Source organism: Triturus cristatus, chromosome 1_1 (assembly GCF_964204655.1).
Source record: "Triturus cristatus chromosome 1_1, aTriCri1.1, whole genome shotgun sequence".
NCBI classification, from domain to species: domain Eukaryota; kingdom Metazoa; phylum Chordata; class Amphibia; order Caudata; family Salamandridae; genus Triturus; species Triturus cristatus.
This window is the reverse complement of record NC_140579.1, coordinates 497,250,572-497,268,080: the sequence shown is the minus strand read 5'-3', so window position 1 is coordinate 497,268,080 and position 17,509 is coordinate 497,250,572. Positions and strand designations below refer to the sequence as shown.

Below are 17,509 nucleotides of genomic sequence, written 5' to 3'. Positions count from 1 at the left end.
TAAAGAAAGCCTGGGAATGCATTCCGCATGCACATTACATTTTCCTGGAACATATTCAATGCAGTACTGAAAATTATGCCAACCTATAAGCTAATCTAGTCTTGCCGACATGATACGCCCACCTCCAGGTGCCATTATGTGCACCAATGGCTTGTGATCAGTTTTCAAAGTCAACTTGATCCCCCATAAGAAAGTTCTAAAATATTCTACTCCCCAAACACAAGCCAACAACTCTCTCTCAGTAATGGTCATTTTTCTCAGCATCACGCAAAGCACGGATGCATAAGCCATAATCCATTCTTTACCCTGTTCACGTTGCATTAGCACACCGCCAAGACAACAACTACTTGCGTCAACCATCACAATGCACTCCTTACCAATCAATGAAAACTGGTTTGAAACAAGGGGCTTCCACAGTCCACTGAATGCAGTTGTCGTCTCTTCCGTCTATTCTAAACTCACATTTCATTTTTTCTTTTTTTAGAAGGACCCTTTAGGAAGCTTGCTCTGTATATACCAGGGGTCTCCAACCTTTTCTGTAGTTGGAACTACTTCTGATCAGTGAAACTCGTTGTGAGCTGCTACAGGTGAAGCAACCTGAACATTTTTACGAGAGACCCCCTGCCCCCCTGCCCAGCTTCATTAACTTTAAGCCTAGTTTCTTTGGAGCCCATACTGTGGTTTGAACAAAATACTTATTGTAGCTCCAATTGCGTCTTGGCCTCAAAAATTAAAGCTGGTGTGGGTAAATGAAGGGGAGCACAACAGAATCCAGAGACCGCATAAATAAATGTGCTGAATACGTGCCTCTTCAGAGCCAGGGATCTTATCCTAATGTAGCTCTGCCTTATGATTGTCATCATGTATTCATTCATACATCTGTATAATAAAAAATTTAGAAAACATATTTTACTCGAGGGACTTGCAGTGGCTGAATTTAGATAAGGAACTATGTTTCATCCTTTTTATGTGGTGCTGATTCCTTCAACCTGTGCCAGATGTGTGAAACTTCAACCTGGTGCCACAAAAACCACTTTGAAAGTTTATTCATAATTATATTGATATGCAAGTGTTTTTTATTTCTTTGAGACTTAGTCACTTCTGCTCTCACAGCTACAGAGTAAAGCAGTGCCTTGGCTTTAAGTCGGCAAGCACTGAGAAGCGTTTTTGATGAAAGGGAACGATCTGCTAGAATCGGGCACTTTTAATAAAACTATAAAAAAAAATTCTAAGTATAAACCCCCCCCCCCACTAATGAACACATTATTTTTTAAAAAAAAAAACCATTTTTCTGGGTCTTGCACTTGGCCAAACAGCGCATTTAGAAGAGTTTCTTCTGCTTGTTTAAATCTCACAAATAAAGGAAATTTGACGGTCCCAGCTTTAGTGCACTCGCTATTCCTTAATGTGGAATGTAGGGTAGTAAACACTGCGCTCTACATTTAGTAAACCGCGGTGGCAGCTGAAGTTAAAATCAAAGGGCCTTGCATGCACGGAGCCGCTTTCAATGACTATTACATGAAGGCAGATAAAAAGCGCAGTGTAGTTAGTAAAAGTGGCTTCGTGCATGCAAGGCCCTTTGATTTTAAAATTAGCTGCCATCGCTCTTTAGATCTAGTCATGCTTGTGCTCCAGCGGAAAAGGGCAAATTTACATATACTCCATGCGTCACAGACCAGTCACCTCACTTACTCATTCATACACTCATTCACTGGTGGGGCCCATAACACCAACACTCATACGTCTCACTTCGAATCTGCACACAGGAGGAAAGAAGCGCTGGACATGTGGGGGGTACCTTATTACCTATAGGAAAGGAAATTTATTACAGTATATACATATTTACCTCAGTACCTCTAGAATCCTAACCTTAACATCAAGGCACTCCACTACTTGGGCGACGGACCAATTAGTTGGACTGGTTGATGGTGATTTAGAACCAGCTAAAACACATTTAAAACTTCGGAACCTTTAATCAATACCTTATTTAAAGAATCACAAACTCATTTTCTGTTAATCAACATTTAGTTTATCTAATTAATTTGCTTTCATTTGCATAATCAGTATTTTAGTCAACACAGAATTCAAATTTTATTATTCGGAAGAATCACAAATTAGCATGACAATTATATTTACCTAAATCTCGATATCGATGACCATTCCTCAAACCCTGTTAGCCCTGCATAAATCCAATCCCTTCGGGTGAAATCGTCCAATCGAATGCAGGCTAATACCCAAATAAGTTCGTGAAAATGTATTTTCGCTCTGCACGACACAGTCCCAAAGATATCAAAAGGACCAGACAATCGTGCAAGCAAATCGATCTACAGCCACCAACGCAAATTCGGGACACCCTTCTGGAACGCACTAGTCTATATCCTCTTCTACAATTCCCCTTTTATAGTAATTTCTAAAATAATCGGCAACAATTTCTAAAATCTAAACACTCGGATTGGCTAAGCCCCTAAATGTTGTAATTTTGGACATGATTCCCAGAGTTTCTTGGTTCACATGGAATTGGATATGTCATCGTTTAGATTGTACAGTTCTCATGCGAAAGGGTCCGAAGTATCAATATGCAGACCTCGAAGGACAGGTTGCCATTGTCTTTTCTGTCATTCACACTAGTTGAGTTTTGGCAGTCCTCCACGTTCCTATCCTTGATGAGGAACACTGTGCCCTGATCGGAGGACACCTGGAGATCTTCAGAGCCATCCGAGTCTGCGCAGTAGACATCGCGTTCACATGACAGTGGCCACGTCCGAACTCCATTTTGAATATCATGGCCTAGTAGGCCCGAATGCCAACTTAAGCAAAGATAAACATAAAAACAATTAATATACGGAAATAAAGATTCTAATGTTTAAACCCACACTAATCCCAATATATATTAGTATTTTCCTTGTTCAGAGCAACATTAAAAGCAATAATACTCACTCTTTTGCCATACCAGGAACGCAAAACCATTACAAAAGTAACATCTTGCAATTTTCCATATCAACACATTCTACCGTTAATATGCATACCACAGTTAGTCATTAGAGTTATTTGCCATGCAATTAGCATTTAGTCCCGCGGGTAATTCGTGTTTATTAAGGTGTAATGTTGATTAGTGATACCACTGCAAACAATTAATACAGGTTAATATTTAAATTGATTACGTAATTAGTGTTTTCATACAAAATAGAGAAGGTATACAAATGTTTCGTTTTACCTGCTCCACCAATCCCCCCTTTGGGGATTTTTAATATCACCACAAATCCCACTAAAATTTAGTTTAAAATATTACAGAAATGAATTCTCAGTTCTCTTACATTTGATTACGTCACAGCATTGTTTCCCCCATCTCATCCTCTCTCGTTTTCTTATACATATTTTCTTTCCATTCTTCCAGTTCTATATCACCCATTTCTCTTTCTTTTGTTTCTTTCTCTCTTTTCTTAGCTACTTCTCTTTTTATTTTATTTTGTAACTTTCTTCTTTTTATACATACACACCCTAATCTCAGTATTAATACTAGTATTACCACACAAGTCACTAGAATTAGAATCTTACCTACAAGTGAACTACCTAATTTTATTAAGAAGCTTTTTATAGTAGAAAACCCTTTACCAATCTTTTCCCAAACACTTTCAACCTCCAATGGAACAATTTCCTCATGCAAGTCTGTTATATTCTTAATATATTTCTTTAAACCTTGACTCTCGTCAGGAATATAAATACAACAATGTTGCACTTTTAGCATTCCACAGACTCCTCCCTCTTTTGCCAAAATAATATCAAGGTAAGCTTCCCGAAGAATGGAAAGCCGCCCAGATTATGCCCATTAAGAAAAACACCAAAATGCCCTCTGACGTAATATCTAACTATCGACCAATCTCATTACTCCCTCTACATAGCAAACTGTTGGAAAAACATAGCAATACTCACTCATCCGCATTCATTGAATCTTCCGGCTGTCTTGACCACTCACAGTCAGGATTCCGCCCTCGACATAGCACAGAATCAGCCCTGGTCAATGTCATAGATAACATCCGAATGCAGGCGGACGCTGGCCGAGCAGTAATTCTTATACTGCTCGACCTGTCCGCAGCATTCAACACCATCTCGCACGAGATTTTGCTGGAAAGACTGCAAACCATAGGCATACAGGACACCGCATTGGACTGGCTGAGGGACTTCCGCAAAGGAACAACCCAAACGGTAAACTTAGGACCGTTCAAATCCAGGACCACCTCGGTAACCAAGGGTGTACCACAGGGCTCCTGTCTCAGCCCCTCTGTATTCAATGTATATGTCGCCCCACTTGCTGCACTGCTAAGAAACATTGGGTTTACCCCCATTTCCTATGCAGATGACACTCAACTGCTCCTATCCTTTGACAAAGACTCTCCCAACATTAAAAACATATTTTCTGAAGGCATGAAAACCTTAACATCATGGATGAGCAACAACTTCCTGCAGCTTAACGCAGGAAAAACTGAAATAATGCTCTTCAAAGATGCAGTTACCAGCTGGGCACCTAGCTGGTGGCCAGAAGAACTAGGCTCGCCTCCATCCCCAAAATTAGTGATTAAAAATCTGGGGGTCCTAATAGACAGCAAACTTAACCTGGACGAGCATATAGTTGCAAACAAACGAGCATGCTTTCATGCCCTTGGCTTACTCCGCAAGGTCTTTCACTTCCTCCCCCCTTCCACACGGAAAACTCTGGTAAACGCTTTAGTACTCAGTCGTCTGCACTTTAACAATGCTTTGCTAATCACTGCCAAAGAAACCTCCTTGAACAGCTCACAGGTGGTCCAGAACACAACAGCTCGTCTGGTAGCCAGTGCACCTTACCGAGCCCCCTCTCCCCCTTCTCCACAAACTACACTGGTTACCAATACGCAAAATAATTCAATTTAAAATCTGCTGTATGGTGTTCAAAGGCCTAAATCAGATTAGAGCAACATATCTGGCATACAAACTAGTCAGACACACACCATCACGTACCCTTCGCTCAAAAGGAAAGGGCCTTCTCACCATTCCACGGATAAAACAAACCAGATTAGGAGGCAAAACATTCTCCTACCTTGCCCCTCAACTTTGGAACCAACTGCCTTTGGACATTCGCCTCTGCACCGACTATTTGACCTTTAGGAAAAAACTCAAAACTTCCCTTTTCTAACACTTAAATCATCACCTCTATACGTCCTCAGCGCGGAGATACCCCATCTGGGGTGATTCAAGCGCTCTACAAATGACATAAATAAATAAAAGGCAAGTCTATTTTGCATAACCATGGCTCTCATAGCAACCATTTCGGTATTTATCAGTAAGAACCCTCCAGCAGTGCTTGCTGATAAGCCATCCACTACTGTAGACAGTTTTCTAATTTTATGTGCATTCATAGATATTCCAACGGCTGGTATCAGTGCTCCAAAAATATCCCCTACAATTTCCGACCAACTTTCCCTCCTCCTACGTGTTAGTTGTCTACCTATCTCATGCCCACCATCCTTTCCCCTTCCCACATGAAATATCTTTAGGAAGACCAGGCCTAGGTAACATGTGCCATACCAATGGTCCGGCAACCGATAATAAGCTTTGTTCCCGCAGATAAAATATAATCCAGGGAATTACGGATCGTTCCCTCCTTTAAATCCCCATCCTCCCATGAGTCTATACGTATCATGGCATTCACTCGCACCTGTAAAATAATTATCATACACAGTTTCATTTCTTCTGATACACAATTTTCCTCTCTGAGGCCAATCTAAAGCCATTGCGGGACTTGTTTCTCCCTTCAAATGTTTTTCCTTTTCTACGCCCCAAACTGTCTTCTCTCCTTTTCCCTCAGGTATCTTTCTTTGCATCTTGCTTCTCCTCTCTTCCACCATGTCCAAGAAGGTCTTTTCTTCCTTCTTTAGACTACAAGTAAGATTATTCTTAAACACTGCTTCTAATGTCAATTCTCTAGTTTCTAAGAAATATTCACCAAAAGTCTTACCAGGTTTTATCTTATTCAATTCAGGAACTACAGGTACTTGTGAGAAAATGTTATCTACGTCAGAGAAATAGTATTCTAATTTCCCTGTTTTATAAAACAAACTTGCCAACACACTACAGGTTATTCTATATGTCACAGGAAGGTGGTGATATGTAACACCTTCAGACACCGATGCAGGTAATTGCATGCAAACATAACAATCGCTAATGTCCATAGTTTTCACATATTTATACAATAATTTTGAAAAAACATTATTAGAAAAATCTGTTATAGACCTATCCTTATGCAGATCAGTTCTGTCTATCAATCTAGTTACATGAGTATCATGAATCTTTTCTATATTAGTCTTGTTTTCCGTATGACCCTCTACCGATTCGAACGTTACTTTAAAGGAAATTATTAAAGCCAATACACTCCACAGAAGCATTAGTAATCCTATACAAGAACAACACACTTTGCACCATCTTCGAAGGAACACACACGTAGATTTTCTACCTTCTGTGTTTGCCATTTCGGAAATGACCAGTGTCTTTTGACTTAGCCTCTTTTATTCACAACTAACTTTGTCCAAACCCAAAGCTCTATGCGCCTACTTGGTTCTTTTCGGTTATATGTCTTGTCCGGCAAATCAATCTCTCTGCAACTTCTGCTTGTCGCTTCAGTCTGGCATTTGATCGTCTTTTACCTTGTTTTCACAATCTTGGTTCAGAATTTCCTGAACATCCGTCTCTTCTCTGATATCAGACAAGATAACTCTCAGGATTTCCGAATCTTCTTCCTCTTCAACCACTTCCGGTACAGTCACACCTAGACTTTCTTGGCTGTCTGCTTCCTCTTGCACTTCAGGAAGTGCCACATACGTCCATTCTGGTGACTTATACTTCTGGTTGGGTCTCTTAATTCGTTTTTCTTTCTTCAATTGTGTCGGATCAAGGTCTTCTGATTTTTCTTGACTAGACACCTCATTCACTTGTTCTGCTTTAGATGACTTCACTCTTGTCAATCAATACCTTAGTCTCTTTATTTTGTTTGGCCAAATTTCCTCTTTTGCTGGCCTTTTCAACTTATTTCCCTTTTCACCTCGCTCGGTTTTCCAAGCTCTTTTCCTCAAGACTCGTCCTTGTATTTCTCCTTCACTTTCCTCTGATTCGGTCTCAGGGTGACTTTTACCTTCCTTTGACTTTTCTTCTACAACTTCCTGTTCCTTGTCTACAGTTGTCCCTCCTCGTGTTTCTTCCACGCAATCTTCCTGCTGACTAACTGTCCCTTCTTCTACCTGGATGTTTGTAGTCCCTACACCTCCTCGGGGGTCTTCCGCAACAATCTTACCCTCACTCTCTGTATCTAATTCCTCACCTTCTACTTCTATGACCTCAGGTGGAATCTCTCTGGCACTTGCATGTGGGGCCTTTTTTATCAAGGATCTCTTGGTCAGTTTCCTCAATATTTTCTTTTACCTTCTCCTGTATTCTCACCTGTTCAGTATCTGATTCAGAGCTAGTATCAGAAACTTCCAGTCGTCTCCTTAATGGCAAATTCTCTGGTTCTGCAACTGGGCTTGGTTCCAACTCTCCCCTTCTTGGAGTTGGTCTGGTTGTGGTTTCTTCGGATTCTGACTCAGAACTGGTCTCTGACTCTCCCAGATATTCTTCTTCAGGTCTACCTGCAGGAATCGGGATTCGAAGAGTATGACTCGCATGAATCCAATTCTTTACCCTGGCACATTTCACAGCCGTCGTCGTGGTCAAAATCACTTGACGTGGTTTTCCCCAACGTGGGACCAGACTATTTCTTCTTCTATGCACTTTGATTCTCACCCAGTCTCCTGGACTTAAATCATGAGCGGTCTTCTTTTCAAGGGTGGTTGCATCCGATCCAACCTGATGAAAAACAGAATGAACGGAATCGGCCAACCCCTTGCAATAATCCAACACGAAGTCATCAGATATAGGCAGTAGTTTGTTGACAGGAATGAAAACATGTCTCATCGCTCTACCCATAACAATCTCATGGGGACTTAGTCCAGTATTTCTATCAGGAATAGATCTAATAGTCATGAGCACTAGAGGCAAGACATCAGGCCATTTTAAACCTGTGGCCAAACACATCTTTCCCAATCTGTTTTTAATGGTGTCATTCACTTGTTCCACTACTCCAGAAGCCTCTGGACGGTAGGCACAATGCAATTTCTATTGTACATTCAATGCTTCACAAATCAATTTTATGATTTAATTCTCAAAATACTTTCCTGCATCTGACTCGATCGTAGCTGTGAAACCAAATCTAAAAATATACTCTCTCAATAGGAGTTTTGCTACTGTAACCCTATCACTCCTTCTGGTTGGGTACGCCTCTACCCATCGTGAAAACAGACAAACAACCACTAGGACATACCTTAGCCGATTTACATGGGGGCATTTCAATTAAATCAATCTGCATTCTGGTGAAATGACCTCCCTCCCGTCCTATTGTTTCCAAGCTCACCACTGTTTTTCTTCCTGGATTGTATTGCTGACATATGAGACACCTTTGACAAAAGCTCTCAGCTACAAGCCTAAACTTGGCATTATACCATGTCTGTTTGAAAAGTCTGATCATAGCATCCCTTCCTACATATGCCTGTCCATGGTACATCCGTGCCATGGTAGAGACCATGCTATCAGGCATGACTGGTCTTCCATCCCGATAAACCCATACTCGGTCTGCCTCTCTGGGTGCACATCCTGATTTTATCCACTGTTTCTTTTCCTCATCTCCTGCCTCTTCCTGTAACTGCCTCACCTCTTCCCACGTATTCAGTGTTAGTAAAAAGTAAGGGACATGAGTTCATTTACTTTTCCCTGTTTAGATTGACTGAGTTCTGGTTGCGTGCGCAATATTGCGCTATGTCATTTGCGAATTCATTTCCGGCCGATACGTAATCAGCACTCTTCAAATGGGCAGCACATTTTACTACTGCCAATTGTTTAGGCAGCTGTATCGCCTCAAGCAGCTTCCCAACCACTTCAGCATTCCTTATAGCAGTTCCACTTGAGGTCAAGAACCCTCTTTGGGACCAGATTTACCCAAAGACATGCCCAACTCCGAATCCATAGTGACTATCAGTAATGACAGTGACTCTCAGATTCTTTCCCAATTTGCATGCTCTCGTTAACGCAAACAGTTCAGCAACCTGAGCTGATCTTACTCCTTTCAAATATGTCGCTTCCAATACAGCCGCTACAGTACACACTGCGTATGCTGCACTCAAAATTCCTTCTTCGATTCTCAAACATGACCCATCCACAAACATCACATAGTCACTTTCTTTCAAAGGCACATCTTTTATGTCAGGACGCGGCTTGGTGCAAAAGTCAAGCACTTCCAAACAATCATGATCCACGTCATCCTTCACTTCCACATTTACAGCATCAGGCAACAACGTTGAGGGGTTTACATTGAGACACCTCACAAGGCTCACATTTGTTGCACCCAAAATGACTTTCTCATACTTAGTTAGACGAATATGCGTCATAAATTGGGTGCGGCTCCTTGTTTAATGGATCGCCATGTCATGAGGTACAAACACTTTCACAGGATATCCCATCACAATTCCTTCACTCTGCTCCAAGCTCTTACAGGTAGCAGCCACTGCTTTCAAATAACCAGGCAATGCCACAGCTACAGGATCTAGTACAGCCGAAATATTCAATTGGTCGTCTCAATTTTCCATGTTTCTGTACTAACACAGAAAGTGCACATCCATCTCTCTCACTGCAATAGAGCTCAAACTCATTTTAATAGTCAGGCATTCCAAGAGCCAGGGCTTCACACAAGCTGTCTCTTAGTTGTTTAAAAGCCTTCAACTCTTCCTTATTCAATTCAAGGGGGTCTTTCACATCACTCTTCGTCAATCGCACCAAAGGTTTTGCAATCAGTGAAAATTTGCTGATCCACTGACGACAGTACCCAACCATTTCAAGAAACATTCTCACTTCTCGTTGAGTCATTGGTTCTCTCATTCCCTTAATTATTCTGATCCTGTCTGCAGTCATTTTTCTCAGCCCTTTCTCAATTTTATGGCCTAAATATTGTACTTCCTTTTTGCAAAATTGTAATTTCGATGGGGATACTTTAAGTCCTCCATCCGCCAAATGATTCAGTAACGCAACGGTATCTACCACACAGGCTTCTCGGGTTCTCGATGCCACCAGTAGGTCATCGATGTATTGAACTAGTACTGAGTTTTCAGAATTTTTAAATCTTCCAGGGGATTTCTTTAGAATCTGATTAAATATCGATGGACTTTCTGTATACCCCTGTGGGATTCGGCACCATGCCAAAGTACGTTCGCCGAACCGGAACGCAAAAATCTGTTGGCTGTCAGGGTGCAATGGGATGGAAAAGAAAGTATGACACAGGTCAAGGACTGTGTACCACTCTGCATCATGAGGAATCTGGTATAGGATAACTGAAGGGTTTGGTACAATGGGACAACGTGGTACAACAATTTTATTCTCTTTTCTCAGGTCTTGTACTATCCTTAAAGTTCTGTTAGGCTTTTTCAGACCCATGATTGGTGAATTATAGGGACTACTCATTATCTCTCTCAAAATACCTTGTTCAATCATTTTGTCTATGATAGGAGTCACTCCTGCAATTATTTCGGGTGTCAATTTATACTGGGGAATATTTGGGTAGCATATTCCTTCTTTTACAGTTATCTTTACAGGGTCTACGTTTCTCATCAATCCCATATCTTCTCCTGTGAAATCCCATACCTCGGGTTTCACTGTTTTCTTCAATTCCTGAGGCAATCCTTCTGGGTCAAATACAACAAATGCCTCAGTAACTTCGGGTTCCATATTGGCCATGGTCATTTTATACAGTACATCCTCACCAGGCGTTTCAAAAGCTATGCCATCCGGAGTACAGAAAATCGTGCAATTCATTTTGCTCAACAAATCCCTCCCTAACAAATTTACAGGGCTGGTATCGCACATGACAAAGCGGTGCATGTCAGAAAATTTCCCTATTTTAACTTTAACTGGTTCAGTAAGATACGTTTTATCTGTCTGTTTGAGACTCTAACTACTTGGATTGTGTCATCCGAGAGAGGAAGATTTTTGATGTCAGCTGATCTAACAGTTGAACGAGTAGCACCAGTATCTACTAGGAAAGTAATATTTTCATCATTTACCTTTCCGTCCACAAAAGGGCCTGTCTGGTCTACCTCTAGAGTTGCGCCAAGTACGCACTCTTCTTCCTCTCCTCGGCACCGTCAATAACTCTCTTCTGACTCACTCTCATCGCGTTGCAGCCAACACTGCGAAACAGCACTAGCGTGCGGCAGCTTTGTTACCTGTTCCTCGGTGTAGAATCCTGTCTCATTACTGTATCTGATGGTTTACGCTCTGTGGAAAAGGTGGCTTTGGCTTTGCTGCTGTCGCTGTGGTTGACAACTCACCTCATTCTGCACCTGTGGATTCAATGATGCATTATTGCCATTAGCACTCGGGGGCAATTTACATTTGGATTTCCAATGCCCTACCTTTCCGCAGTTATGACATGACCACTTCTTTTTGGCTTCGTCTAAACTAATCTGTCCCTTTCCTTTTCCAATATTAGGTTTTTGTCTCACATGGCCCATGCCATTCGCTTTTTTTAATCAGTTGGGCTTCCTGCCTTTCCGCTACCTTCACTTGAGCCCACATGGCCTTCTCTTTTAGCTTACGTTGCTTTGCTTCAATTTAGTCACTAAAATATTTTGCATGTCTCAGTACTTCATCTATATTCTTATTTTGCCAATCCACTGTATGCTGTTTAATCATTTCGCTTACCTCAGGCCTCAACCCGTACACAAATCGATATACAAAATGACTTAAATCCTTCTCACTCGGGGGGCGTGGCTAGTGCCAGAAGAAGATGGCGGACTGTCCCTAGCTCTCCCGGGACGGGGGAGAGAATGACCGACCTAGCGCGACTATGAACTCACGCACGGACCTCAGCAGTCGAGCTTGCCCAGCGGAAATGAAGCTGCATACATGGAAGTTAGTGAGAATACTGCTCTGGTTCCCCCACACGGCAAAGACGAAAGTGACGAGCAAATTCATTGACCTAGGTCTCATGTTGGCCCAGAGAGAAATTACATGGCACTGGAAATCCCGGGAGGGCCCATCAGTTGGGAGATGGATGGCTGAGCTGTTGAAATGGTCTAGATGTGAGAGTGTGCTTAGAAGGCGACAGGCTACCACGGCGGGTGACGAGAAGGGCTTGGAGTGGGCGAGGGCCTGGGAGATGATAGTACAAGCTCTGCAAGATTACCGGCTGGAGCGTACAGAGCACGAACGTTCGGAGGGCGGGGTTCCATGAGGCTTGGGAGACTACATGCAAAACCCGAGGAATGGCAAACATTAGCGTTGGAACCCACAATCATGGCCCACATCAGCAGCAGTTGGGGGGTGGGTAGGGTGGAGGGGAGTTGTTGGGGTGTTGTTGTAGTGTTTAGAAGAGCGCCGACAGGAAGGGTCTATCATTGCTGACCATAGGGGACCGGGGCTCCAGGGCAGCTCTCCTTGGGCACCTAGGATGTGCGTACTGATAGGCCTTAGGCACTGCTATCACGGGAGGGCACTGGTGTGGACTGAAGCTGTGGACACGGACAATACTGGTGCCAACCACTCTGAGTGATTGATTGTAGCTGGCGGTGTTTTTGGGGAGGGAGTTTGATGGGTATAAACGCAGATACTATATTAGGCTGTTGACCTGACATCTCTGTGAGGTGATCGCCATGATACTCTGAGTCTCTGTACTAGTACGCCGCCCGGCCCCCGGGATGTGGGCTGAATGGCTGTGTGCATTGCTATAACGATGGGTGTGCTCTGAGATAACATGCATGTACAGGTTGACTTAATGGATGCCTTATTCATAATTCTGCATTAAAAACATGTTTTAAAAAAAAAAAATGGAAATGAGTGAGAAAAGCGGCAACAGCATGTAAGGGGCGCTTTTTTGGTTAGCACGTCGGAGCGGTTCTGTCACAGAAACGGCCGCCTTTTCAAACTACACTCTGTGAGGAATTTTATCTCGCTTTGCATATGGGGAGTCTTCTGCATATTTTGACTCTGTCATGCCCCTCTGCTGACTGACAAAGCTTAATATTGCTATACTGAAGCCCACAATTTTTCCTTTGCCTGGTTTCTTGCATATTGCATGCGCTTTACCTGATATAAGGAAGTTCATTTCCTCATGCAGCTTGTTCTCTTCGATGCTAAGCAATATTTTCTACAGCCTTCAGGAACCTCATATTTGACTTTCTTTTTCCTGCTCACAAGTTTTTTGCTGCCATCTACTGCCCAAGCGCCTCAGTGCATCAGAGACTAATTCTTTTAAACTAAGAATGTGGTTCTTTTTCAAATGCTCGCTTTCTGCATTGTTAATTTTCCAGCTATTTTTTGCTCTGCTGTGAGCCATGGTTAACGAATGGCGATTGCTTGATGATTGAATTGTTAGCAATTTCTCCTTTTTCTCCCTAAATACAGTTAATACTGGGTCATCTAACAGTGATGCTTCCACACGCTTTGACCCTTTAGGCATACGAGGCTGCCTTGCACTGCTGGATTCTGTCTGCTCACATATATTTGGTGAATCTCTTCCCTCTGCATGTGACATTTTTCGGCAAGTGAAGGCTATATCAGCGTTATTTTTATTCATTTTTTCTTTTTTTTTTCTTCGTCTGCCTTTTTACTCGCAATATAGCTGACCCTATACAACTTTTGTCAACCTTCTCTGGTTATCTCACCGATAGCTGGGTCCTTTATTGTTTTTGCGTCACTAGACGAGTTATATTATTGTCATCACCTTTTTTGGCAGTACCTCTCCTTTTGCTTAGCTCCGTCTATTTATTCAATTATATCTTATTGAGGAGCCACATATTAAGGCTTTACACATGGACAATTCACTGTTACTGGTCTTCCATTTACTAGATTGTTTCTATTTATGAGACGATTAATTAAGAACTTCTCTCAGCCTAAGTCCTCAACGCGTACATTTTTAATTCGCACCAGCTCTCGCTACAGTTGTCTCTCCATGGAGGATTCTACCAAGGGCTCACTTAAAGGTGCGTTGACATCTACTACCACTGCATCCTCAGGCGCTACTAAAGCACCGAGTAAGAGGTTGAAGAAAGATCCTCCTTCTCCTCCTAAACAATCTACTTCAGCCACAATGGACTTACTGCTCGAAGAAATCCAGGCCTTGCGCCCGTTTATGGAAGAAACCAATTCCAAGTTGCATCTCCTTACTGATAGGTGGTCAAATGTGGAAGACCGTGTTAATGCACTGGAACAAAATGTTGACTCTTTGAATTCCTCTATTTCCAAAGTGGATTCCTTGTGTTCTCAGGTGTCAGCGCTGCATAAGCACATTGAACATTTGGAAAATAGAAATAGACGAAACATCCTCCGCATTTATGGTTTGCCGGAGGGAACGGAAGGTACGGACCCAATTGTCTTCTTTAAATCCTTTATTCCAAAGCTCCTTAAGCTGCCGGAAGGTACTCTTCTCAACATTCAGAGAGCTCATCAATTGTCTTCTTCTACAGGTAGAAAAACGAGGGGAGTGATCCTATATTTTCTGGAATACACTGACTTGTTAAAAATTCTATCTGCAGCTAGGGCAATGAATCGCATTACATGGTTAGGGAACTCCTTATTTTTTTCTCAGGACTATGCCAAACCAACTGCAGACCGTCGAAAGGAGTTCCTAGCATTGAGACCGCAGCTTCGCTCAATCGGTGCACGTTATGGCCTTTTTCATCCCTGTCTCTTCAAAGTGACCATCAACAACAAGACCAGCACCTATGAAGATCCAGTAAAGCTGAAGAGTTTCCTCTACTCATAGCAAAAACCAGAGGAAATGATGGACGGAGTGTTGAACATTGCAAGCACTCACCCCCAGTCAACTGATCTGGGTTTAATCCATCACCGTTCTTTAGCCCACTCTGCCACCCCAGTTCAGACATGGCCATATGCAAATCAGTCTGACCCTGTGCCTCATGGGAACAGTCCAGCCCGAACTGCCAAGCCATGTCTTCCCTGGACCGCAAACAAGCTTCCTAGGACCGGTTTCTGGCAATGTTCAACACTCCGTCCATCATTTCCTTTGGTTTTTGCTTTGTTCGACATAAGTTGGCAGGGTATGCTCAGACGTGAGTCCCTTGCTCACTTTGCCACTGGATTCAAGCAAGCCTGGCTGAAGACGGCTGAAATGCCAGAAAGCGGTCCTAGGAAGCTTGTTTCCGGTCCAGGGAAGACATGGCTTGGCAGTTCGGGCTGGACTGTTCCCATGAGGCACAGGGTCAGACTGATTTGCATATGGCCATGTCTGAACTGGGGTGGCAGAGTGGGCTAAAGAACGGTGATGGATTAAACCCAGATCAGTTGACTGGGGGTGAGTGCTTGCAATGTTCAACACTCCGTCCATCATTTCCTTTGGTTTTTGCTTTGTTCGCCATAAGTTGGCAGGGTATTCTCAGACGTGAGTCCCTTGCTCACTTTGCCACTGGATTCAAGCAAGCCTGGCTGAAGACGGCTGAAATGCCAGAAATCGGTCCTAGGAAGCTTGTTTCCGGTCCAGGGAAGACATGGCTTGGCAGTTCGGGCTGGACTGTTCCCATGAGGCACAGGGTCAGACTGATTTGCATATGGCCATGTCTGAACTGGGGTGGCAGAGTGGGCTAAAGAACGGTGATGGATTAAACCCAGATCAGTTGACTGGGGGTGAGTGCTTGCAATGTTCAACACTCCGTCCATCATTTCCTTTGGTTTTTGCTTTCCTCTACTCATATCATGCTGACTCCATGGACATTTCTACATCACATGTCAAATAGTTGCCTTGGCCTCTGAAATGCTTCTACTCATATTACATATTTTTCAGATCTGTTCATGGGTTGCTTGTGTGTTGATTAATAGCAAAATGCAAGTTTTAAAAAAAAATGTAATTAGCATTTCTTCGATTTATAAAAATAATTTCCTTTTTTCTCTTCACAGGTTCTGTCTTCATGTCACATCTCCCCTTGTGTTCCATCATCCGTCGGTTTGTTCTTTCCCCCGTTTTCCCGCATGGGCTTTGGACGCGTCATCGTTCCGTGTGGACTCTCACCCCTCCACCCTTCGTATGTCCTGGATTATATGTAAGTCTTTCACTGTTTTAAGCTTCTTTTTCTTTCATTTCGTATTCTTTTTCTTTGAATTTTTCTTCTCTGTGACAGCTTTATCTCGATGCCTTTTCATTGTAACATTATCCTCCTTTTCACGTTTCTCCCTCACATTTCAAATGTTGTGTACTCGCCTTGCCTTTCTTTCCTCTCTTTGCACTTCTCCTTCTTACCTGACTCAATTTATATGTAGTTTGTTTGGTATTTGGTATTGTTTGAATTGTTCAGAGAATCGTTGTAATCGGTGCGTATCATTCATTTATAGTTTTGTTCTATGTCTTTAAAACTTATTTCGTGGAATGTCAGAGGTTTGCACTCACCTATTAAAAGACAGAGGGTTTTGACCCATTTAGCTAAGTTGGGGGCAGATATTGCATGCCTACAGGAATCTCATCTGACGGCTGAAGAATCTGTAAAGTTAAAAAGAGGTTGGGTGGGGGAGGTCTTTTTTTCCCCAGGCGATGGCAAACGTAATGGAGTTCTCACTCTCTGTCGCAAGTCTCTTCCTATCAAAATGTTATCGCAATGTACGGATAAGGATGGTAGGTGGCTATTTGTTAAATTTATGGTGGGAAATGCTCCAATCTCTTTGTTAAATATTTACGCACCCACAGCTGGAGATACCTCTTTCTGGTCTTCCCTAGCCCAACAAATGACACAATCTTTTGATGATACTTTTATACTCACAGGAGACTGTAATGAAATTCTTGACCCTTTTTTGGATCGAAACTCATCCGTCCCCTTTGTCCCTCATAAATCTCATAAACTTTTCACACAAACAATTGCACAACACAAGCTTATAGACGCTTGGAGGCTCTGTAACCCGACATTAAGAGAATATTCTTACTACTCCCCGACACACCATACTCAATCACGTTTAGATTATATCTTTGTGTCCCACAGCATTTCTCAATCATTGATGGCGGCAGATATTGGTTCTATCTTAATTTCTGATCACGCCCCCGTCTCTATCCAACTTGATGTTTTACAGAAACCCAATTTATCTAGAAAATGGCGTTTTAATAATGCCTTACTTCTAGATTCAACATTTACGTCCTCCTTTGTCTCTTTTTTTAATGAATATTTCTTCTTCAATCACTCAGCTTCTTTGCCTTTTCATGTGGTTTGGGACGCTTTCCAAGCATCTGCTAGAGATTTTATTATTAGATATACCTCAAAAAAACGGAAGAAGGCACAAGAAACAACCAATGCTCTCCTGGCCTAAATAAAGAGATTGGAGCATTCTTACTACTCTTCCAAATCGAAATCTTGTTTGTCTGAACTTATAAATGCTGAATTTCAGTTTAACAAAGATACAAATA

The 17,509-nt window shown here is 42.4% G+C and overlaps 1 protein-coding gene across 2 annotated transcripts in view; it reads left to right on the top strand.

Moving 5' to 3' along the window:
* The window catches only part of RNF31 (ring finger protein 31), a 954,370-nt gene that overhangs the window by 24,448 nt on the left and 912,413 nt on the right, over positions 1-17,509 (top strand). For both annotated transcript variants that reach the window (XM_085641869.1, XM_085641861.1), the window contains exon 2: positions 16,021-16,163. The gene's annotated coding sequence lies outside the window, so the exon portion shown is untranslated. The remainder of the gene's footprint in view (positions 1-16,020; positions 16,164-17,509) is intronic.